This window comes from Anser cygnoides, chromosome 21 (assembly GCF_040182565.1).
Source record: "Anser cygnoides isolate HZ-2024a breed goose chromosome 21, Taihu_goose_T2T_genome, whole genome shotgun sequence".
In the NCBI taxonomy this organism is placed as follows: Eukaryota; Metazoa; Chordata; class Aves; order Anseriformes; family Anatidae; genus Anser; species Anser cygnoides.
The window spans coordinates 5092971-5116043 of NC_089893.1; the positions used below are offsets into that span (position 1 = coordinate 5092971).

At 54.1% G+C, this 23073-nt stretch overlaps 1 protein-coding gene across 2 annotated transcripts in view; it reads left to right on the forward strand.

The window, feature by feature from the left end:
* The first annotated feature begins 4703 nt into the window (after positions 1 to 4703).
* GRIK4 (glutamate ionotropic receptor kainate type subunit 4) overlaps positions 4704 to 23073 on the forward strand; it is a 170424-nt gene continuing 152054 nt past the window's right edge. For both annotated transcript variants that reach the window (XR_010826147.1, XM_066981111.1), the window contains exon 1: positions 4704 to 4806. The gene's annotated coding sequence lies outside the window, so the exon portion shown is untranslated. The remainder of the gene's footprint in view (positions 4807 to 23073) is intronic.

Consider the following 23073-nt stretch of genomic DNA (forward strand, 5'->3'; position numbering starts at 1 on the left):
GATATAAAAGAGTAGGGTCAGGATTGCTTCTGGATGAGGGGCTTGGACAGCCAGAAGTTGTGATGTGATGTTCGGCTCCGCACTGGAGGAGTCAGAGCTGTGCTGGGCAGAAAGTGAGAGAAGTAAGGGAGCAGGAAAATACATCTGCACGTGTCAGAGCCATTCTGCAAGCTGGAAGTGTTGCAGGTTGGTTTCCAGCCCCACCAACAGCCTTGGGCACCTCTTGGAAAGCAATTCTGGGAGACGAGCATTCCTTGCTCGAGGTGGCTCTGCAGACCCCTCCTGCATTTCTCTATCACAAACCGATAAACCGTCAGGGCTTCCTTCCCCTGCTTCACTCACCAAGCATCTCTTCCTCCCCGTCTTCCTCACCAGATGGGAGTTCACAGCTGCAGATCATCAGCTGGGCTTTTGGCAGGATGAAAGGCCCAAAATAACTCTGCCGCTTTCTTGCAGTAGTTTGTTTGTTTCCAGATGTCTGCAGCTTATTCAGCGTGAAGTATTTTCCCTGATCAATATTTTAACCTTCTTGTTGATATTTACTCAGTGCTGCTGAATACGCTGCATTAAGTGGAGCTCCATGGATGGGAGAGTAAATCTACATTTCTATCAGCTCTCTGGAGGTTTTGCAATAATTCATATTATCTGAGTTTATTGTTATACTAGGATATTAACGAGCCCATTTTTCCTTCCTCCTGTCTCTTGAAGCTTCAATTCCGATGCCAGTGCTGGTGCTAAAACAACATCTCAGTTCTGAATTAGCATGGAAAGGAGAAAGCTTCGCACTGGCCTCGTCAGCTCCAGCTGGAAATGCTTTGGTTCTGGTTTTATAAAGGTGTATTTGATGGAATTCCACCTGTCCTCCCTTTGACCTTTGTGATGAGAAGGAGATTAAGCCTTCTCTGTGGGTCTTTGTTTTTGAAATGGTTTCCCCTCCTCCTCCCTTCTGCCCTCTCCTCCCAAAACTCGGAGGCCTGATGAGGGCACCCGGGGCAGCAGAGGCGCCCTCCCTTTTCTCCAGCAGTTCTGGTCCTTGCTTACTATTCAACACGAGAAGCTGATTAAAGAACTGCCTGTTCCATGTTCTGCTGCGCTTGCCCTTTTCCTAGTATTTCACCTCCAAATATTGAATTTCTGTTTATTTATTTATTTACCATAACTTCCATCCTGGGAGAAAGAAGCTCGCAACGTTTCGAAAGCCTCCCTGCCCCATTCATCATCATCATTTCAGCGGCTGTGCGCAGCACAAGTCAAATAACCTCAATTGTATCTTACACAGAACTTTTTTTTCCTTTTTATCCCTCTGCAATTTCTTTATTTGGCTGTAACAAAACTGCCCCTGTCGCTGCCGAGCCATTGCTCATCTCTTCCATGAGCCCCACACGTCCCCATCAGCAAACGGGAGAGCAACCGGGTGCCTCCCAAGGCTCCTTGCCTGGTGAGGTGGGGATTTAAGGGCAAGCTAACGTGTCCCAGAGCGAGCCACAGCCGGAGCAGGGACTCCTGGGGTGAATTTTGCAGCCCTGGAGAGAATTTTGCAGCCCTGGAGCCTCAATTTTCCTCCTGGGGCAGAGGGGACATCAGGCATGGCAGAGCCCAGAGCATCCCTCGCTGCCTTCCCTCGCTGGTGGGCCCATCACATCTCTCAAGCTGGTTTCCTTCTTCATCACGCTCTTTGCTTAATTATTTCTCACCTGAAAGTCTATTGAATCTTCTGTTTTCAAAAAAGAGGTGGTATTTTTTTTTCCCTTGCTTTATAAATGACTGCTTTTATTTTTCTTTGGTGTGTTAATGGAGAAAACATCTTTTGATGGCAGTAATTACAAGGGAAGAGAACACCAAACAGCAAGGAACACGAAGATCCAAATGAAGATAAACGCTTTGCAAGTAATCAGCCCAATATTTATTATTGTCTGAAGAGGCTGGATCGCACCGCGATGGCACGGGGCTGCAACCAAAGGTGCTCAGGGATTTGCCCTGCAAGCCTGTGTGATGCATTGGGCACTAGCTATATATATATATTTATATGCATATATATTTATATAATATGAGATTAAACGGTAGCCACACAATACAGGGGCTGCGGGTGCCTGCCCCAAATCCAGCTCCAGGATCGCAGATGCCGTTCCTGACTTGAGCTCCCTTCAATTCACACACATTTCCTTTTTGCATAAAAAAGAAAGAAAACAAACTGTTCCACAAAATGTTCCTTATTTATCTAACTCGTCCTACTAACTTTCTTCGAGCCATCTAAATATATATATATAATTAGATAGGCTTTTTTTATGTAACTACCACAAGATACTTATTCCACTACCCAGTTCTTTCAAAGCTGCTCTTATCTGTAAAATGATCTAATTTGGACATATTCTATTACCACTAGAAAGTTGTTATGAATCTTGAAGGAAAAAAACCTGGCACGTATATAATAGATTTATTTTTTATATTTCAATCGAAAGAGAAATCTTGCCTTTTGCAGTGCCTTTTATCCCCGCAATCTCTCAGTACTTCGCGCGTTTGACTGCCTCTTTATACGGTGGTGCTGTTATTTACTCTTCTGCTGAAATCCAGACACCTATGAAGATAAATGTGGCAGTTGTTTAAATGATTCACGGCTCAACTTGGTGTCAGTTTGAAATCAGAGCCCCTCTTCGTGCAGCTGAGAGGGAGAAGATAATTTAATTGCTCGGGTACGTAACAGGCAGCGAGGCGCAGGGTGGTGGCTGTTTCCCCCCAGCTCTTTGGGTTTACCCATATTGGATTTTCACAGGGGACAAACCCTCTGCGAAAACAGGGGCAGAGCCACCCACCTGCGTGGCACGGCCTTTTTTTACACCCGGCATGGATGCAGGGAGCAGGGCTCTGCCCCCAGTGCCTCTCGGGGGCTTCGCCTTCCAACCACACCAGCGCCTTCCGCAAACAGCATTTTCTGGGTCATGGCAAGCAGCTCGCAGATAGCCTCATTCATAAAATGACCGAACTCTATTTTAAAGCCAGTCGAATGCCTTCCTTCCCCTGCTCTCCCCACACACCCTTTTTTATTTTTTATCAGGAGGCAGCTTCAAAATCTCCCTCAAGGTTACAGTCTTTGTTCCCCAACCAGATTTATTTGCGGACAGTTTAAACCCCGTTTGTTCCCTCGCTGAATTATCTCGAGCACAAAGACACCAGGAGCTTTTAAATAAAATACAACTGTCTCAGGAACCGGAGAGAGCAAGTGAAATTGGAAATAATCGGAGCCCAGCTATCTTGGCTCAAACTTAGCGGCGAGACTTGTGGCAGGAGAGCCGGAGTCGTTTAAGAGGAGGGGAGGAGAAGAGCAGGGCTCAGCGCATCAGTCCTGCGAGATGCTCCTTGGGTGGGACCGCTCCTGGTGCTGGCGTAAAGGAGGGCGTGCGGCCGTGCCGTGCTGTTCCGTGCCTGGGTAGGTGAAAACCATGGCCAAAACATCCCAATGTTGCGAGCCTGTGGATGCAGCCCACATGTTAGGAAATGCTCTGCTGTGCTGAGAACAACAAATTCCTGGCCTGGTGGCGGGCAGGGTCCTGGTGCGAAGGCGCAGGGATCGCTCAAAAAGCGATCGCCTTGTGGCTGCTGTCCTGAGGGAAATGATGTGCAAAAGGGATGAGCTCAAAGCACCCCGTGCCTGTTACCTGTGCGTCTTATGAGTAATTTGTCTCTGAAGCAGAGGCGTCGCTTTTTTTCTTTTTTTCCTCCTGTGAAGTTGTTTCTCTTCCTCCAGCTTATTTCGGTTTCCTCGCAGCAGGAGGGGAAGATGAATTTCCATCAAGCAGCACTTCATTGCTCCTAACGCAAGAGTCCAGTTAATTGATGGTTTAGAAGCTTTGTTTTTCCTCGCTATTAACAAACAAACAAACTGGAAAGCAGAGCCGCAGCATGGCAGGGAGAGCTGGAGCGTTGCAGCCCGCGGGGACGCTGCTCGGGAAGCTGGCCCTGGCTGGCGCTGCGTTCCCTGTCTGCGCTATAGGACAGCCCTCGCGGTCCCACTGCTGGCTCCCAGCACCAGGGGATGCCTCTTGCCCACACGCGTTGCTGTGCGGGGGGCAAAGAGGAGATTAATACTTCATACGAAGAATTTTAGGAGGTGGGCGCAAGAGTGTCTTGTGCTGTCCTTCTCAGGCAGGGCGGGAGGAGAAAGCACACGGGGAGAGGGAAGGCCCTGGCCCCAAGCACTGAGGGCTGGGATGTCTGGGGAGAAGGCGCAGCCCTTCCAGAGATCAAGTGGTCCTTCCACAGGTGCTGAGTCTGGGAAAAGTGCTGCTTTTGGGGAGCAGCTGCTCCGGGTGCCCCCCTCCATCCCCCCTCCTTCCATTCCTCCCTGCATCCCCCCTGCCCCCATCCCTCCCTCCCTGCATCCATCCCACCTCCCCGCATCCCACCTCCCTCCCTCCTTCCGTCCCTTCGTGCCTCCATCCCTCTCCCCAGCCCACCTCCCTCCATCCCTCCCCGCATCCCCCCTCCTGCCCCTATCCCCCTCCCATTTCCCTGCCCCCCCACCTTCCCCATCCCATTCCTCTGCCCTCCCCCCCCCGCATCCTTCCCCTGCTCCTTGCCCCTCCCCACCCCCTGTACCCCCCCTCCTTATCTCCTGCGCCCCCTCCCCACCCTTTTAACCCCCTCCCTTATTCCTACACCCCCTCCCCACCCCCTGCCCCCCCCCCCGACGCCCCCCGCCCCCTGCACTTCCCCCGCCGGCCGCCGGGGGCCCGGAGCCTCGGGAGCGGGGCGGGAGCAGCAGCGGCAGCCGCGGGCAGAGCCGCGCCGGGGGCAGAGCAGCGCCGCCAGGTAGGGGCCGCCCGGGGGGCCCCCCGGCATCCCACGGGGAGGGGGCTGGGGGGGGGCAGCACCCCCCTATAGACACCCACACCCCCCCCCCTCGGGGGTCGCAGCTCCGGCCGGGGGGTGCCCACCTTGGGGGGCTTGGCTCGCATCCCCCGACCCCCCCCCCCACCCCCCCCGGTTTGTTTTCCGCAGCGTTTTAACGCGGGGAGAGTTTGCGCCGGCTTTGGGGAGAGCTGAAGTTGAGGGAGTGAGGGCTGGGGGGGGGGGGGGGCCGCAGCTCCCGGGGCTTACCCGGAGACCCCCCCCCCCCCCCCCCCGGGGGACCCCCAGCAGCAGCAGCCCGGAGCCGGCCGGGGGCTGCCCCCCGAGCCCCCCGGTGCTGCCGCCCAGCCCGGCTGCCGTGGCCCTGGGGAGGACGCTCCTCTGCGGGCATCCTGCCCCGGCACGCCGGGGTCTGGGGTTTGGGGTCTGGGGGCGCGCGTTCCGGCGGAGTTGGGCTCGTGAATAATTCAGAATATGCCAGGCGCTCGCGGCGCGCGCAGACGTGCGGGCTCGGTGCTGGCACAGGCTCTCCGAAATGAACCCGCTGTGGGCAGCCGGGGGCCAAACTCCGCGTAGGGACCTCTCCCTAGGCCCGACTTCGTGCCGGGATTTGGGCACGGCCCGCAGCTCTGCCTGGCCGAGATGCCCCAAGCACCGTCCAGCACCCCCCAGCTCTCCGCTATTTTCCCCATCCCCAGCCCTGCAGGACCGAACCCCGCAGGCTGAGACCCTGGGGAAAGTTCCCAGGAGCTGCTCAGCCCGGCTTTGCTTCGCCTCCCCCGCGTGCCCCCGTGGCGGCGAGGAGCTCCCGGAGCATCCCCGGGGCCCCGCAGCCGGTGGCGAGCGATGCTGCGGCTGCCCCGAGCTCCACCAGCCCCTGCCAGCTGCGATCCCTTTGTCTCGCTGAGCTTCTCCTCCCAGGCTGGGGGCAGCGGGAGCGGAGCCGTCCCGGGGGCCACGGCACCGGGGAGCGAGCATCCCCGCGGAGCCGCTGGTGCTCCTGCTGCCGGCAGCGCTTCCCGGGGCCAGGACGTGCGTGCTCGCAGGTAGCAGGGGGATGTTTGCTGGGCTCGGTGCTGTTCTGCTGTGGCTCGTTTCGTTCTTCGTCTCACCACTTAACGGGAGCTTGCTCTCCGGAAGAAATCTGCAGTGAGGCTCCCACCATGCCAAGGCGTTGTTAAAGCGTCTTGCTGCAAGCCTGCTTTGGTGTTCGGGCATTTGGGGGTTTGCAGGGAGCCGTCTGGGCAGGGGAAGGGATGCTAAGAGGCTGAAGCTTTCCCCGTCGGTTCCCGTTTGGGAGTCGGGGCTGATCAGCAGAGCCAGAAGTTGGGAAAGTTGCTGTGCGGCTCGCTCTGGTTCGCAGGGGTTTCTTTGCTCCCGTCTGGCGTTAGTCAGTGCCGTGGGCAGGGAGCTGTGCCCGGGATGTGGGGCAGAGGGAGCCGGCAGCCTCCGTGAGCAGGAGCACAGCTGAAGATTTGGCACAACGAGGGCTCCTCGTTCCTTAAAACAGCCATTTCAGGCAGCCCCTGGAGCTGGTGACAGTGGTGGCAGCCCCGAAACAAGGTCCTGGGGTGGCTGGGAAGGGCAGAGAGCACGGCTGCGGGGTGAAGGCAGCCAAGGGTCCCCAAGCAGAGCCGCCCGCAGCTCGGGCAGAGGCTGCGCTGCTGCTGCCCGCTGGCTTCTTGCTGGAGACTTCTTTTTGCAAGCTGCGCAGGGAAAAGAAGCCAAGGAGCGATGCGGGCTGGCAGAGGCCTGAGCGCCCGGGAGCACGCGGCAGGCCGGGGGGGCGGCGAGCGGGGCAGGGGAGCTGCTCCTTGGGGAGCCCCGCGGGGGGACCTGCGAGGCAGGTAGGCACGGGCACACGTGTGGGGGGGCTGGCTGGGAATGAGGGTCCATGGGGTGAGCCAAGGGAGGGAAGGGGGAAAAGGGGACGAGCCCGGGGTGACACAAGCCATAAAGGACCGGGTGCATGCTCAGGAGCAGGTATCGCAGGGCCACGCGGGCAGAGAGCTCACCCGTCCGACAAACTTCTGTTTCCTCGAAGCCGCTTTGAGCTTCGTTTTGCATTCAGTCGGTACCGAGGACGTGCAGGTGGTCAGTGCCTTGCCCTTTCTAAAGGCTCGCTGACGTGGCTGGGCTGTGGGTATCGGTTCTCACTGACTCTGGGGGGAGATCTTCACGCACAGCTAGCGGTAGGGTCGGATTTTATTTATTTTGCAATACGCAGAACGTGAGACAGAAGTTTCTGTAGGTCTTCTCTTAGACCTGGGGGAGCGATGCAGGGAAACCTGTGGGGTTTCGGTGGCTTCACGGTGAAAGCTTTACGTAGGAAGGGAACTCCTGGCTTTCGGCTGTGCAGAGGAGGCTGCTGGCACTGCTGCAGAGCTGCTTCTGTGCACAGGGGAGCCCAAACTCCGCTTTGGCTGCCTGTCTGCTCCCAGCAGAGACACCGACACGGTCCTGGGTCCTTGGACAGGAGAAATGGGGCACCTGGGGGAGGTAAAAAAAGAAGAAAAAGAAGTTCCAGGACCCACGAGGAAGCGATGGAGCACTGTTAAGGCTCCCTGCAGTAAGTTTCCACCTGCCCTGTGGGACAGGGGCTGGAAGGGCAGCCCGTGGGGTTAACACCAGTGCTTTTTGCTTGTAATGGCCCACACGTGCTGTAAATCTGTAGGTGCGGGGTGGTTCATCCAGGGGCCCAGAGTAAATGGTGTGAAATCGCAGCAGCTGTTGGCAAAAGTGACGGCTCCTCCCCGTGCTGGGGCACTACAAGGCATGGACCCAAGTGGTCAAAGGGAGCTGCCAGGCACCCCAGGAGTGGTTTTGCCACGCGATGCCTTTGCAGAAATCAAGCATACCTGAGGAAGAGCAAGGATGTGAGGCAGGTACGGGCAAATTATCACTAAAATATTCTGATGGGTCTAACCTTGGGGGTCAAACCACCATCGCTTACGAGAGGATGGACGCGTGGCAGGGAAACCTGCCTGCCTGATGCTGCTGGCGGGTTGGGAGGTTAATGAAATGGGAACCGAGGACGTACCGACGGACCTCATTTATTCGGATGTTTTCATTACATCCAACCCAAAGAGACTATTTTAGGAAATAAATAGCAGAATGTGGGCAATAAACAGCGGTGTAAGGGGAAGAGTCTGGCGCCAGCTTTCCTTGTTCAACTCTAGAAAACAGAAGTGGAATGGAGGAGCGCAGATAGGTGATTATGGGAAGGTTCCTCGTGCTGAGGGTGGGCTTATTTGTGATCTTTAATGATTTGGAGGTGGAAATGGATCAGAGCTGGGTGAGAGACACAGAGCACGCCAATGGAAAGGGCTTTTGCTGCTGAGCATTTGGAGGAATGAACAGGCGAGGCTGCTGCGTTTGGGCAGTGCTCGGGGCGTAACTCAGCCTGGAGCACCCCAAGCGTGTGAAAAAGGAAAAACTGGAGCAAATGGGGCTTTTTTTTCCTGCTGGTGTGGTCAGTGATGCTTCTGTGGGGCTCTGCCAGGAGAAGGAGCGGGGGCAGGAGATGCTCTGACCCAGCACACTGCTGCCTGTCCCGGGCACCGCGTGCTCCAGCGGCAGCGTGGTGGCCGTGGGTCTGTACCCAAAACCTCTGGCGTCAGACCAGGGACTCCTTCTGCTGGAGCCAGGCAGCTGCCCTGGATGGGGCCGTGGTCACGGGCACCCCAGCGGGCTGGCTGGCTTCCCAAAGGACATAGGGAGCCCCGCTGAGCTCCCCCAGCTCCTTCCCGTGCCTTTCCAAGGGGACAGATCCTGTGCTAATCGCTCTGGGGAAGGAGGAGCTGAGGGTGCCAGCTGTCCGTCTGCCTGGGTGATTTCCCCTCCAGACCTGCATTGCTTCTCACTGGAGACTCGGGAAGCGCGTGCGGCGCTGGAAGGGAGCGAGTTATTGTGAAGTGGCTCAGGCGGGGGTTGCGGAGAGGCTGTGGTCTCACGGCGGGTGCTGGAGAAAAGCGAGCCTGGAGGATTCGTGCTCCTGCCCGGCCGCAAATCCCCGAGCCAGGGCTCCGTCAGGTGTCGGGGCTCCGATATTTATTCCGGCCGTCCTTCGCATGGCAGCGGCTGCATAATGCAACACCCGCGCGGCGTCTCAGCCGAGCACCCGGTGAGCCCTCCAGCGCGAGGGGATTTTCATCTCTGCTGAGATCTCCCGGCTTCAAAGTCTGCAGAATTCATTTGCATCCTTCATGAGGAAGAGAGCCAGGCATACGTGTGTTGTTTTTTTTTTTTTTTTTCCTTCAGCCTCTGTGTTCCTCCCCTCCCCACCTGCTTTCCAGTTTATTTGGTTAGCTCAGCATCAGCACAATGATGTGGAAATAAAGCAAAGGAGCTTCGTCGTGGCCTTATTGCATATGCATAAATGAGAGAAATAGATCATCCTGGCAATCCCCAGCTAGGCTACCATTAGGGGAAATTCTCCTGTGACCTTATAAACCCTGCTTTGCAAGGGTTTGTAATGAGTCTGCAGAAATTCATTCTGGGCACAAACAAGTCATCTGAGGTCTTAGACCCCGTGAGCACAAAGTAATAATAACACTAATTTCCCACCCACTCAGGCATGTGCTCGGCTCCTGGAAGACTTGGCTGTTCTTACAAAGCAGGTTTTCCCTTGCTGGGGCTGTCACAGCGGGTGGGAGCGGGGGCGAGTGGCTGCGTCCCCCCCTTGGAGAGCCCCCCTAGAGCCGTCCCGTGGTGGGGCTGGAGCCCCCTGCATCGGGGCACTGCAGGCTGGGGGCTGGGGGGTCGCACCTCTGCCTCATCATGAAGCTGCACCCATCCCTTCCTCCACGGGCATCTGACCCAGAGAGCAAAGATAGCCCGGGCCTGAGCAGGAGGGATGGACTGATTAAAAAAAATAAAATAAAATCCTGCAACATTCCGTGTTCAGCCTTTAGATTTTATATTTTAACTTTTTGCTGAAAACGAGCGGGGTTTTGGTTCAGTGGCAGAAGTTGATGTTTTTCTGAAGAATGGGCTGCCTTTTGGTGCAGCGGATTTATTTTTTCGTCGAGCTCTCTGGCCCTGCTCGGAGCCGGAGGGATGGCAAGGCGAGTTGGCACCGATGTTTAGATCTGTGGTGGGGCTCGTGTTGGGCCTCGACCTCGTGCTTTGCTCTTGTAGGCGGCGATGGAGAAGCAAATCACTGCGTGTGAAGGCATCGCTCTTCATGCGGCTCATCCAGGGCGGGGTGGCAAGGCTGGGGAACAACGGAGCCCCTGGCAGAGCTGGGCTGCAGCATGGGGCCGCTAGGATGTGTTCCTCTGAGCCCAGTGCTCACCCACGGGCTGTTACACATGCCAGAGCTTCATTTTCCATCCCAAACCAGGCTGAGCAAACTGTACTTCGCTCCCCTTGTGCTCATTACTTGCCCTCGCTCTTTTCTTCTTTGCTCTCCTCTTGTTCCTCATTTTGCTCCACCTCGGGTGTGATCTGCTAACATCTGGCGTTAAGGGATGGTGTGTGTGCACGGACAGCTCCGAGAGCAGGCTATCACATCTCTTTTTAGACTGAAAAATGTTTGGGGCAGAGACTGTGCTAATGCTCACAGAGCATCTGGTCCTCTCCAGGTCCAATTCATCACTGTCTTGCGGTTTGCATTATTGTTCACACCAAGGGAAAGTGGGTGTGAAGCTGGAATAATAATGTTTCACACTTGCTTTGCATTGGTTTTGATACCCAACAGCATTTTAACCTATCAGGAAAGGCGTAAAGAAATTGAGGAGAAGGTGAAACTAGAAATTGAGAAGTAGTGTACAAATAACGAGTTAATTACCTATGCTGAAAAAAATACCACTGTGATCAACTCTACACCAATGGCAAATTTAAAGTCAAGATGGGATTTTTATATTTGAATTTAAGGGTTCAAGTTGTTGTGCAGGAATTGGTGGGTGAGGGTCTGTGCGGAGCAGCAGGGCCCTGTAATGGTTCTCCTCACTTCCACCTGTGCATGCCGTGAATCTTAAAAAACCCACCTCGAGCATCGCTGGGGAGCGGCGATATTCTCCTGAGTCAGCGGAGAGCCCTGAATGGTATCTCCGTAGCACAACACGCCCTGCTCATTTAAAAAGGCACCGATGGGGATGCTAGCCATTAAATGTTGTGGTTTCTAGTCAACGTTGTAATCTCTTTAATGAAACCTAATGGCAAATAAAAAAAAAAAAAAAGAATTTAATGCTACTTGGCGGGTCTGAAGTTGTGTGCCTGAGAACCGGTGCCTTTTGGTGTTACGATGGTTGGGCTTCCCAGGAGTCTTTAAAGTAACATGTCTCTCAGTGATCTGGACTGACGCGCCTTTTGTTCTGTTCCTGCTGGGTGTTAAACAAGATTTAAGTCTCCTCAGTCCCTATTTAGTTATTGAAGAACATCGCAGCCAACACAAATGCAAACAAAACTGTCTGGTTGTTTGTTTATGCAACAGATCATTAGAACGTCTGTAGGAAAAAAAAATGTTCTGGTCTAACAGATAATTAATCTGCATTTTAAGAATAGTCTAAAGACATATTTGCAAGCTAGTCCATTGAGCTGCTGTTATCTAGTCAATAATCCCCATATTTAATAGTCCCTAAGAATGTATTTCCATAATGTGCTGCGAACAGTTGAGAAATCTGCATCCTTTTTGTCTTAAGATGTCAGCGCTTGCACATTTCCTATGACAAATTTTTTTTCCGACGATTGGTGGAAAAATCCAGGCGTATCAGCTTCCAACTGGTAGGGCTAAGAAGAGGGGGAGAGGAGGCTTCTTAAAGCAAAGCCCGGCTCTGCGTCCCCTCGAACACGGAGTGAGTTTGGGATTTCCATCTGGCGTCGGGTGCTGGAGCCCTGGCAGCGCTGCCCCAAATGTCCCCGTGGGTTTGGGGTGTGGGTGGGGGGTTTTGCAAGCTCCTTGTCCCACGGGTGTCAGAGCAGCAGGGGCTGCAGGTGCAGCGCTGGAAGGGGTATGAATGTCATGGGATTTAGCATTTGCTGTGCTCTGGCATGGGCACACCGGTGCTGCTGGGGTTCGGTGGAGGGAGCTCTCGTGGTTCCTGGGAGCTGGCTTTGCCTTGGGACCACGAAGCGTGGCTTGGGACCCAGCCTGCCAAATGAGCTCCCTCTTTCCGCTTTGGCCCCCGACAGCTGTGAAATTCGCTCATGGATGGTGGAGCAGGCTCTGGTTTTGGGGTTCGTGCGGCACAACCCGTGAGCCTGCGCTCAAGTGATGAGCGCGAGGGTTTTTGAGCAAGGGCGTGAAGTTCGGTCGAGTTCTCAGCTGTTTATAACGGGGGGAAAAAAGGGTAAATGTGCAGACAACTCCGGCGGCGTGTGCCTGGCGTGTGATAACTTACTAATCCCCATTAACGGGAGCAGGGAGTAAAACCCACACTTGGAGAGAGGAACCCCTGGGAGCTGCCGCGTCAAGGTGAGAAGCTGGAGCTTAATTTCATTATCTTATCACTAACCTGCTGGTCCTACAGTGGTGTGAATTCTCGGGGAGTGCTGGTGCTATCTTAGGCAGTCTAAGCAGAGAAATAATGAATCCAAGTCGGGAGAGCATTGTGTGCAGTTCTGGTATCTGTACTTTAAAAATGATGTTGGCAAACTGGTGGGAGATAAGAGAAGAACTGCAAGGATGATTTGAGGTCTGTAAAGCATGCTGGAGAGAGAGGCTGCAGCTCAATCTGTGTCTTTTAATGAAGAGAAGGTTAAGGGGGGATTTGATTGCTGCCTGTAAATACTTAACCAGGGCAGGAGACTCTGCGAGCCGAAGGTTCAAAGGCAGGGCGTGGTTCTGTGGCTGGATGCTCAAGATAAATCAATTCAGATGAAGAAAAACAAAGGCCTGCTTTATTTTTGTACTGCTCTATAGTTAGGCACAGGAGCGAATTACCCGGGACTTGGTATATTTGGTGTTTTTCAATGGAAATGATACCTCTGCAGGGGCTGCTTCAGGTCAGCTGCAGGCTGTGGTGGCTTGGTTTGGGAAAACTCAGCAGGAGTAAATAACAAATAAAACAAGGTTTTCAAAGTGGTCGTTAGTGGCCTTCAAATCTTTTAATTAAGTCATTTTTTTTTTTTATTTTTAAGGCAGAAAGCAACACTCACCAGAGAATGGGGCTGTAGCTTGGAGGAGATGGGGTTGGGGTCAGCAGAGCCTGTTTCTAGGACTTGGCCAGAAGCCCTGGCATTAACAGGGTGGTGCTGGGTCCGGGCACGTGCTGACCTTCTGTTACACGGACAGCGACGCGCAGCAGGCACCCCTGGTTTCTTGTGCTCAGGAGCAACGCTCTTTCCCTGCCGGCCCCTGGTTTTCCGTCCCAGCAGCCGGGGTTTGGATGTCTGCAGGGTGGCCGATGGGGTTGTGATTTTCTCAGCCCCGCTCCCCTCCTGCCCCTTCGTTAGGCACAGCCCCTGGCACCTGCTGCACAAAACCAAAGGATGCTGCAGCCACAGATGCCCCATGCCACCACCTAGACATGCTCAGCAAACTTGGGGAGGGCGATGAAGAGGCGGCGTTACCGTTCAGCCAGTGGCTGGGTGTTTTTTAGCGTGCACGGTGTGCTCGGGAGGGTGACGTTCCGCTAATACCCAGCTCCTCGCCACCCTTACAGCCGCAAAGCCAGGCAAAAGGGGAGAAGGAGCAACAGCAAGAAAATCCAGGGACAGATGGCACCTTGAAACCAAGGGGGCAGGGGTGATTTGGCCGTGCCCCCAAGCCAGGACCCTTCTGCCTGGGCTGCAAAGCCCTGGGCCAGCTCCTTTGGCTCCGCAGGACCTGGGGGCGTTTCCTTTCGGGTGGCGGCATCCGAATTTTTCCCTATTGATGTTTCATGTCGGTGCGTTGAAGAAAATGAAATTAGGGTTTATCTGTACGAGGGAGAGCTTGCCATTTGCAAAGCCACGTTTTGCTTAAGTTCGTAATATTGTAGCTGTTAATTGAGTGCTCATTGATTGTCTGTCAGGGCCTTGATGTAATCTGTTATTCCCCTTTCCGAGGGATGGCCCGCCACTGATAAAATAGTACTGCTGCTCTCGTACCGCGTGGCTGTCTTGACTCTTCGTATTTTCACCCCCAGTGATTCCATTTTACCAGCAGTATAATTAGTATCATCTCCTCCTCTCTGGAGGCACCTCAGCCTTGTTCTCTCGCAAGTACCTTTAATGCACCTAATACTTCAAGGCTTTTAAGTGGCCTGAAACACGAATTTAACCAGGGGATGCGTTTGAACGCGGTCCAGGAGCTGTTGTCTGGGAGGATTTAGGGTCCCGGTTTCCCCAGAAATTGCTTCATCCGTTAGAGGTTCTTTGTTGCTGAAGGTTCAATTATGGGAGTAAATAGTGCTTTACAGGGGAAAAAGGAAAACCAAAGCCTAGCATCACCCCGCTGACACACGGGGAGGCGGCGGCAGGACCAGGCAGGAGAGCCGCGGGGTTTGATGTAGCTCCCGGACCCGCGAGTCCTTGAGTGCTTCGTTAACGCGAGGCGAGGAGCTGGCAGCACATCCCAGTAATCCCCTGCACTCAGCGGTGCTCCTCTTCTGTAGCCACTGCGTGATCCGACGCGTCCGAAGTAATTGCATTTTATTTCATTTTTTTGCAAAGAATGAGACTCGTGGCGTGACGCGGGGAGGGCGGCGTGGGTTTGCATATTCAATTTCTTTGGCCGGAATTTGCAGGAAATCTTCGAGATTTGCGGGGAGCTTTTCTGAAGCTATTGGCTGGTCTTTAAGATCTTTCTGCCGCGTGCTTGGTGGACTCGAGCACTTTGGAAAGATTAATTAACCCTAGGTGAGAAACTGTGATTTAACGTTTATATAGGGGGGGAGCGAAATTAATATTCCTGCTGCCATGCTGAGTATGTTTAAACTTCTGCTTTCGGCTTGTCTGATTTGGAATAGCTTCTAACTAGTACAAATGGTAGAACAATTTATTTTGGATGATGAGTTATGAGAATATTGCTCATACACCCAGAACACGACATTTTCAATCACATCTTCATTGCATTGGTAAGGGGAAAAAAAAATGATTTTCGTATCTTGACATGTTTATCCTTTGGAGACTGAGTCAATTATCGTATTGTAAAAGAATTCGCTCTATAGCTCTTAGGTCTCTGGGAATATCACTGTGTCAGGAGGAAAATCCTGCAGGCTTTTCTTCCAGCTGTTGCAAAATGGGAAGGACGGCGTGAGTTAAGCGATCCCTACAGGTGACACCCAGGAATAGGAAAACGACTTTATGAAAGCCTGGTGCTGACAGATATGAGTTAGAGTCCATTAAGTTCTGTGGAAAAGCTGTCAAGAGGAAGCAAATTTGTCCTCGAATACTCTTTTGGTTCAGGCTGCTTTAATTTCGTGACTAGAGCCACGCAGACAACGTCTGAGAGGGGCTGGGAATTACCTGACCGGTGTCTGTGCGGATTTATGATCGCACTGCGAGCGGCAGGCCCTGAAAGCAGGGGGGGCTCTGGCCACCCTGGGCTGCTGGGGACCTTGTCAGAAGCTCTGAGCGAAGGTCCCATTGCTGCCAGGTGGTCCTGAGAGTCCCTGTGCGCTCCCTGCTTGCTTTCCCTCCCTCTCCAGCCCCGACTTTGGGGTACAAGTGATTTTCCCCCCCCCCCCCCTGCAGCCATGCGGGGTGGTGTTGGGGCGTCAGAGCTCTGCTGATGTGTTCGAGATGCTGCTTTCAACCACCCTGCAGACCCAAGCAAGGACAGGGAACTCCTCCCAGGCCCGTAGGCTCCTAAATCCCTCAGCACAGAGATATCTATCTCATCAGCATCTCTTTGTATTGCGCTGAGCTTCGGCCTCCTGCTCTTGGGCTTCCTCCGGAGGCTGCAGGGTGGGCAGAGATGCTGGGAAGTGGCTGTTCGTGTGGGGCATTCCCATCGCTGCCTCATGCTGTTGCAAAAAGATGGGCTAGTTCAGCCCAGGTATTGATCGGTGTCCTCAGAGAGCAGCTCCTCGGGCTCGGACTGCCATGCACGAGTGCTGCCGCCTCCCAAAAAGCCTCTGAAAAAAGCAAAAGGGGTTAGAAAGGAGTGATGTGTTCTGCCTTGTTCATCTTCCGTGCCCAGGGTGAGCTGTGATGCCCACCTCCTGCCCGCTGGGGGGTTGTGCCCCGACTCCAGCTCCCTTTCGGACGGTGCCGTGGCAGCGCGGTGCAGCTTTAGACTTCCCTCTAGGGCTACAGGAACCAGAAAGTTATCCTCCACCAGCTTGTTAAAACAAAGCTTGGGATTCTCTTACAAACTCTTGAGCTGGGGATCTGGGGCTTTTAGAAATCATGAGACGAATGATCGAATCAGCTTCGGCTTAAAGCTCTTTGTAGCCCTTATCTGAGGTAATTGATGGAATTTGCGCGTTGCCGGTAGTGGTCCGCAGGGTTCATCCTGCTGCAAGTTGCAACAGTTTGGGTTCTTCTCCGTGCGCTGGCTGTTCGGTGGGGAGCTCCGCAGAGCAAGGCCCGTCCTCGCCTCGCCCTGCATGCAAAGCGTGGACGAGATTGCGCTCCCGGCGTGCGGCAGATAAAGGCGAGGCGATGCCGCGGGAGGCAGAAATCCTGTTCTGAAAGCGCAGCCCAGCGCTGCTCTCTGCTTGGCGGTGTGTTGAGCAAACCTCCGGCCAAAATCTCCGGGTCCGTTTTGCAGGCGCTGGTGTTAACGCAGCCGCTGCGCGCCGGTTGCTTGCATAAATGCAGCTCTTAAAGCCGTCGCGTATGGGCGACAGAGCCGCTGCCCCTCCCCGTCCCCTTGGGATGGCAACGTCCAGAAGGGTTTCCCAGGACAGTGGAGGCGGTGGTCGGGCTGTATCTGTGTGTCCGTGCAGATGCCAGGACTGGAAAGCCACCGTTTCCAAGCTGGTGTGTGTAACAGCACTCCAGGTGAAATGTTCAGGGCGCAGTTACACAGATGGACGTTTTGAGCTATACGCCTTGGCTCAAGTGCTCCTGTTTCTGTAGGTCTGTTTACGTGGAGGCTTTGTGCTGGCTTTTGATTTTCCCATTATTGAGGTTGTTATGTTTTTATAGCTTTGCATTACTCACTGGTTCCTTTTATTCCTTTCAAGTTTGCCAGCCATGACTAATGAAGAGTTTTGCTGCAGCCCTTTTCTGGAGTGGAGGCTCCAGCTGGGTGAAGGGGAGCCTCCCGCTTTCCACCACCCGAATTTGGCACTGAAGAGCTGGTAGGGGCACAAGGAAACGCGCTGCCTTTTCCTGGGGCAGTTGCAATAGGGTTTGTTTTATTACTGGGGTGCGTGTGCTTACCAATCTGGTAAATAAATGATTCTTTTTACTGATGAACTTTTTTTTCCACGTGAAAATCTGAAGCATCGAGTGTGTAAGGAACTGGCCGGGCTTTGTGGTGTGAGTGTCCCTGCGTGTTTTCCCAGCTCCAACATAGCCAGCGACCTGTTTGGGATCCTTTGATGCAAACGCTGCTGGTGTTTTCTGTTTGTCGATGGCCACAGTCATGAGCACTGGCCTGAAACATCTCGGCAAGGTCAAACGCAGCAACTTACACCTGTGTTGGGGACAGCTGAGTTATTTCTGCTTGACTGCAGGGTTGGTGCCATCGTTTTTATCTTTTCTCTGCCTTTTTCATGCAAGGCTTTATCTTCCACGCTGAGAAGCCCAGCAAGTGACCTGGAGGCTGCTGTGCCTTCTGTCTGGGTTAAGTCCCCACGCCCCCACCTCTTGCAGGTTGAACTGGTAATTTCTTTGCGTTTCCAGAGTCAGTCAGCACTGGGAATGCTCGTGGGGAGGGGACAGGAGGTGAGCAAGAAAAAAAGAGGAGCTGATGTGCCCCCAGAGGACTATGGTGACCGCTTTGTAGTAGGGGCACCTCGAGCAGTCGGGCATTTTCTCTCAGTCCCAGGACACGGAGAAGTTACGACGGAGACGGCAGAGGAGGGAGCAAAAGGCGGAGTGCTGCCAGCGGTGGGGTTTTTGCTCGGTGCCACTGCCTGCAGAGGGTTAGCAAGCAGATGTGGAACACGGCTGTGCCGTGGCGCTGTCTGCTGTGCATTGCTGCAACCAACTTCCCACCTTTAGGTGAGGGCATTGCTGTACCCCTTTTCTTCACCGAGTCCTGCAGTTATCCTCCAGGATAAAGTGAAAACACCAGGGCAATTCGAGAGAGAAATGTGCGCCCCCTGACCCTGCTCGTCCCCCAGGCCTGCCGTGCCACCGCCTGCTGCGCGCACGATGTCACCGCTCTGCAGTGACATTCCCGGGCACGTTTCCTCTGCCAGCCCTCGGCTAATTTTATTTCACTTCCCCCCCTGTACTTCCTTCTCCCTTTCTCACATACAGCCTGTCTAACCAGAGCCGCGTAATAGACTTTTAAAGGCCACTTAATGATGCAAACTTAAAAGCGCAGAGAAGGCATGGTGAGACAGAGCAGAGGAGCTCGCGCAGGGACAGGGGAGGTACCAGGCTCGGCTCTCATCTCCGAGAGCCTCCTGCAGAGCAGGTGAGTGTAGGAGGGCCCCACGAGAGCAGGTGATAAACCGTGCCTGGGAGGGCTGTGATTACTGCTCCGCATCCGCGCCGTGCTCACCCCGGGGGCCCTGCGCATCCGTTCCCTGCTCTGGCTTTCTCAGCTCTCCTTTAATTAGGAGGGCTGTGGTTGTCGCGAGCGGCCCGGAGAGCAGCCGATCTGCTGCTTTTTCAAGGCCCAGGCACGCTGAAAAATACAGGGGCCAAGCGCCTGTTTTGAAGGCTGAGAGGTTTGGGAGGGAGGGAAAAGAAGGGATATCCGCAGGGAGGGCTCGGTGGTGCACAAGGGCTGGCGTCACCGTGCAATCCTGCTCGCTCCTGCTTGTGCAAGCAGCCCCTCGGGCCATGGCTCAGGGAGGTGCAAAGCTTTTTGTGTCTTTTCTGAATGGGGAAGCTCTTCTGACCTGGGGCACGAATCCCTGAGCTGTGTGGGCAAAGCTGTCCCACGGCTGCGGTGTGCCCACAGAGCGCTCCGGGCACCGGCATGGGGTCTGGGCATGTGGGATCCCAGCACAAAGGGGTAAGCAGCTGGAAAAAATGAATTTGGTACTAGAAAACATCCATGGAGTTCAGCCGTATAGCGATGGACAAGCTGGCTTTGTTACCACTTGTGGTATGATTTGGAGTCATGGCATTTTTAGGGTCTTGAGTTAGCGTGAGGCAGTGTTAGGAACAGCAAGTGCTGCGAGTAGATCCATTTAGGTTTGGCATTTCACTCCATTTTCCAAAAATACTGTGTTTATGTATTTAAAAAGGGAGTTGTCTTTGTGAGAATTTGCATCTCTATGACCCAGTGTCACCCTCTTCAGCTGTGAATAATCTGGGATGTAGAAACAGGTAGCTTTGGACCGGCACGTGGCACTTAATTTTTAATGAAAGTTTCAAATATTTGAAATATTTCCTAGGCTTTTTTTTTAAAAAAAAAAGTGGAAAACAGATTGAGATGACTTTTTTTAGCTAAAGGAAGCTGTTGACTTGTATACTTGGATGCGCCCACTGAGATGCCTAGCTTTTGAGTTTTAATTCAGTGCACATTTTTGTTCGCTTTCTCGCCGGTTTTTGTACTGAACTTTGCCCTGTGGGTGGAGCCGGTGTTAGCCTCGTTAAAGCATCTAAACCCTCTAATTATTGGAGAAATGGCTGTCGGTGGATGGGAATTATCAAGCCAGCTGCTGCGTATAAGTTGGCTTTTTTTTCCTCCTAGGTGTGGATGTGCCTACTTAATTTAAACAACGGGGAGCATGCAAGTGTGGTGTGAGCGGTGTCCGCATTGCCAGCCTGGTCTAGCAGAGTGAGGGGGGTGCGAGCTCGTGCCATGCATTATTCCAGTCCAAGAGAGCTCAGAATCGTTTTGTGTTTGGGGCATTGTTGTTTTGCATCAGAACTGAAGTAACAATGGAATATTTTTAAAAGGCGCAGGGTAACGCGGAGCCTCCGGGAGCAGTTAGTCAGTGAATATGAAAAGGCACCGGCCCTAATGATGACAGGGGAAAGTTCTTTATGGGATCTGGGAGCAAAAGGCAGGGAAAAAATGGATACAGCCTGCAGAGGCACAGGATGGAATTCATCAGGGGAACAGGGCTGGCAAATAATTGCATATGCAGTTGTTAACGTCGCGGATGACGGGTTAGGGCCGGCTGCCCCATCCTTCTTGGGCAAAGCGCGTGCGAGAAGGAGAAGGAAGGTTGTGAGAACTAAAGGAAGATAAAGAAACGGCACGACGGGGGTAGGGGCCTTAGAGAGTAGCCTGGAAGAATGGAAAAGAGGAGGAGCAAAGGTGTTAAAGAGGAGGAGCGCTGCAGAGGTGTGCTGAGGGCTCGTCCTTGCTCCTGCTGAGGCCCGCAGGGGATACGGGTGCAGTGGCGGAGCCTTGCTGAAGCCCCAAGCGGCACCGACCCAACCCATGAAATGGGCTCTGGGCCTGAACTACAGACCGTGTTGGCACAGTAACATCATTCTCAGGGCTGAGCGTACACAGGAGGCGGGGGGGCAGAGCTGGGTGGACTGGGAAAACCTCCGGGTGTAAGGGAGGTGCTGGGAGCAGAAGGGCTGCTCAGCGGTTCTGCTTTAGCAGCAGGAGTGAGATTTACTGTCTGCTGTGCATTGTGGCTACTCGGAGAGCTTTGTTTCTCTTGCATTCCCTTCCCGGCGTGCTCCTGTCTTTCCCCATCTATTTCCCTGGTAAAATCCCAGCCTGTGTTGCCCTGGCCCTGCCTGGCGGTCTCTGGGTCCCAGCTGTCTGGCACGGCGCTGCTTCGCTCTCCTCCTGCCTTCCCGAGGCCACCAGGCAGCGTTTCAGAGTTGGGAGATGGAGGTTGAACTCCGCTGTCCACAGTCAAAGCATGAAAATAACCCTCTGGCAGCAGCATCTCCGGAGGCAGTTAGCTTGGCTGGACAGAAACTGCCCCCCCTGGGCTCCTGAACCTCAGCACCAGGCTCCGGCGTCTGCGTGGCCAGCGCGGGAGGAAAAACGAGGCCAATGCCTTTGGAGAGAGGCTGTTTGTAACTGCTTCCGTCTTGCTCGCCAGTTCGAGACCTTAATGCCCAGAGCTCCCATTTGTGCTCTTGCTTGAGCCCTGCCATATGCATGGGCTGGGATGGCAGCGCAGCGAGAGCAAATTTCCGAGCTGGGCTCGCAGAGGGCAGCTGAAATCAGATGGCCCATCAGTGCTGCTCTGTAACGTTTGATTTATTAAAGCACGGAAACCTGCGGCCATCTCGGCACTGAACACATGCCCACAGGACTCCAAGAGAAACAATCTCAAAGCAAGGGAATGAACTCTTCTCGACGGCATAAATTGCAGCAAGAAGAACCGAGGCTGGACGTCGGGTAACACCGCCGAGCAGTAGAAAGGGCGAAGCACTAAGATAGATTGCTAAGGGAGTTTGCGGAGTTCCTGCCACTGGGGATTTTAAGGAGCAGATTAGATAAATGGCTTGGCAGGGCTGAGCCCACGGGACGGGCAGGTGGTCTGGCGGAGCTCTTCCTTCCCTCCCTGGGTCTGGGTTTGCCTCCTGTGATTCCTGCAAATGCAAACGGGACCAAACTTTGCATAAGAAGCCATTATCAGCACCTCTGCAGCCTGCCTTGTGCACGCTGCTGGGGTTCTGCTCCCCGTGGCGTGCAGCCCTTTATTTTCAGGCAGGCTTTATGGAAATCGGGCCGGGTATTGTATGGAAATGTTCTACCTCGAGACTTTCAGCACCTCTGGAAGGGGAAAAAAAAAACCACGTTCGGGAAAATTAAACATTTCTGTCAAAAGCGTGATAAATCTTTTGCTGTTTAGGAAGGTGAGAAATTAAAATTGCAAAACAGGGAGCGAGCCAACGCGTGCGGCGGGGCTGGCTGGGGCTCCGGGCTTCAGCGAGGCTGTGCGAGGGAATCAGCGGGGAGACAGAGCTGTGCCGTGCTCGGAGGTCCTCGTGGGCATGTGGGGGATAGCAGCGAGCTCTCACCGTGCAGCGCTGAGCCTGCTTGTGTCTACAGCTGTTTGAGTGCCTTACAAGTGTTCTCCCTGATGTTTGCAGCGCTATGATACAGGAGTGCTGAGAAGACTGGGGGGCATGTACGTGTGTGCTTTGGCTGTCTGTTTTAATCTGCAAGATCTCCGCAAAGAGAAGATGGGGAGTGAGGTGAGCAGTGGGTTACGGATGAAAATCCAGTTTACAAATGTATGAGCAGGGGGAGAGGAAAAGAGGAGAAACGTGTGGGTCTCCTGGTGATCCGCCGGGCGCCGTAATGTGCTGTGAAGCTTACGGATCGGGCGTGCGATGGGATAACTTGTAACTCGTCCTCCCTTAGAGGGAAAATCACAGGGTGTTTTATTTGGTCTGGAGAGACTGCAGTCTCTGTCTTAGGGGGCTGTGTTGGCGCTCTCACTGTACAAAGCACAAATTATGTCCTCCCTGTGTAAGAAAACCACTCTTGTTCAGCCTTTGCTGGTCTGCTGGATCCCTAAGGCCAGGTTTTGCTATATAAAGCAGAAGACATCGTTGTGTTTTATTTCAGACTGAAGTACGTTCTTGGAGAGAGAGCTGACGTGTTAACCCGTCAAGCATCCTTACTGCCATTGTGTTCAGTTGCGTGTCTGGGCCTTCAGATGGGGAAAAAACCTTTGGAACAATGGGGTAACAGCTCTGGGGCTGCAGCAAGAGGCAGAGCTCCTGGGGACGGGGTGCGGGCAGCATGGTGTCCCTGTTTCACCGGGGATGGAGCAGTCCAGAGGCAGCCCAGGACATCCCCAGCAGGTGCCAGGAGCCAGTTCTGCATTCCCAGGGGTGTCTCACCCTTTTCCTGCTCAGCTTCGGGGGCTTAGCTTATCCTGCAGAGGGTCTGGGGACCCCTTGCCCATGTCCCCAGCCCTGGTGGGGATGGAGCAGGGTGCCAGGCTGCAGCCCCATCCCTCCCCTGAAGCGTGGCCCTGGCAGCTCCAGCGCCTCCGTTACTCTGGCAACTAGCAGCGATCAGGCAGCACCAGGCAGCTGAATTCAGCCCCTTGTTCCAGGAAAAATGCTCTCATTGAAGCCGAGCCCCAGCAAAACCCTCCTGCCTTTCTTCTGCTGAATGGCACCGACATCCCTGTGCGCGCCCAGGAGCGCGCGCGGGGCTGGGGAGCCGCTTGCCCCGTGCCACGTCCCTGGTATTTGGAGGTGGCCGAGTCCAAGGGAACGAGAAAAGGAGGAGAAGGATGCGAGAGAGCCCAGGCGTGGACAGGGGAGGGAAGATCAGGGAGAGCT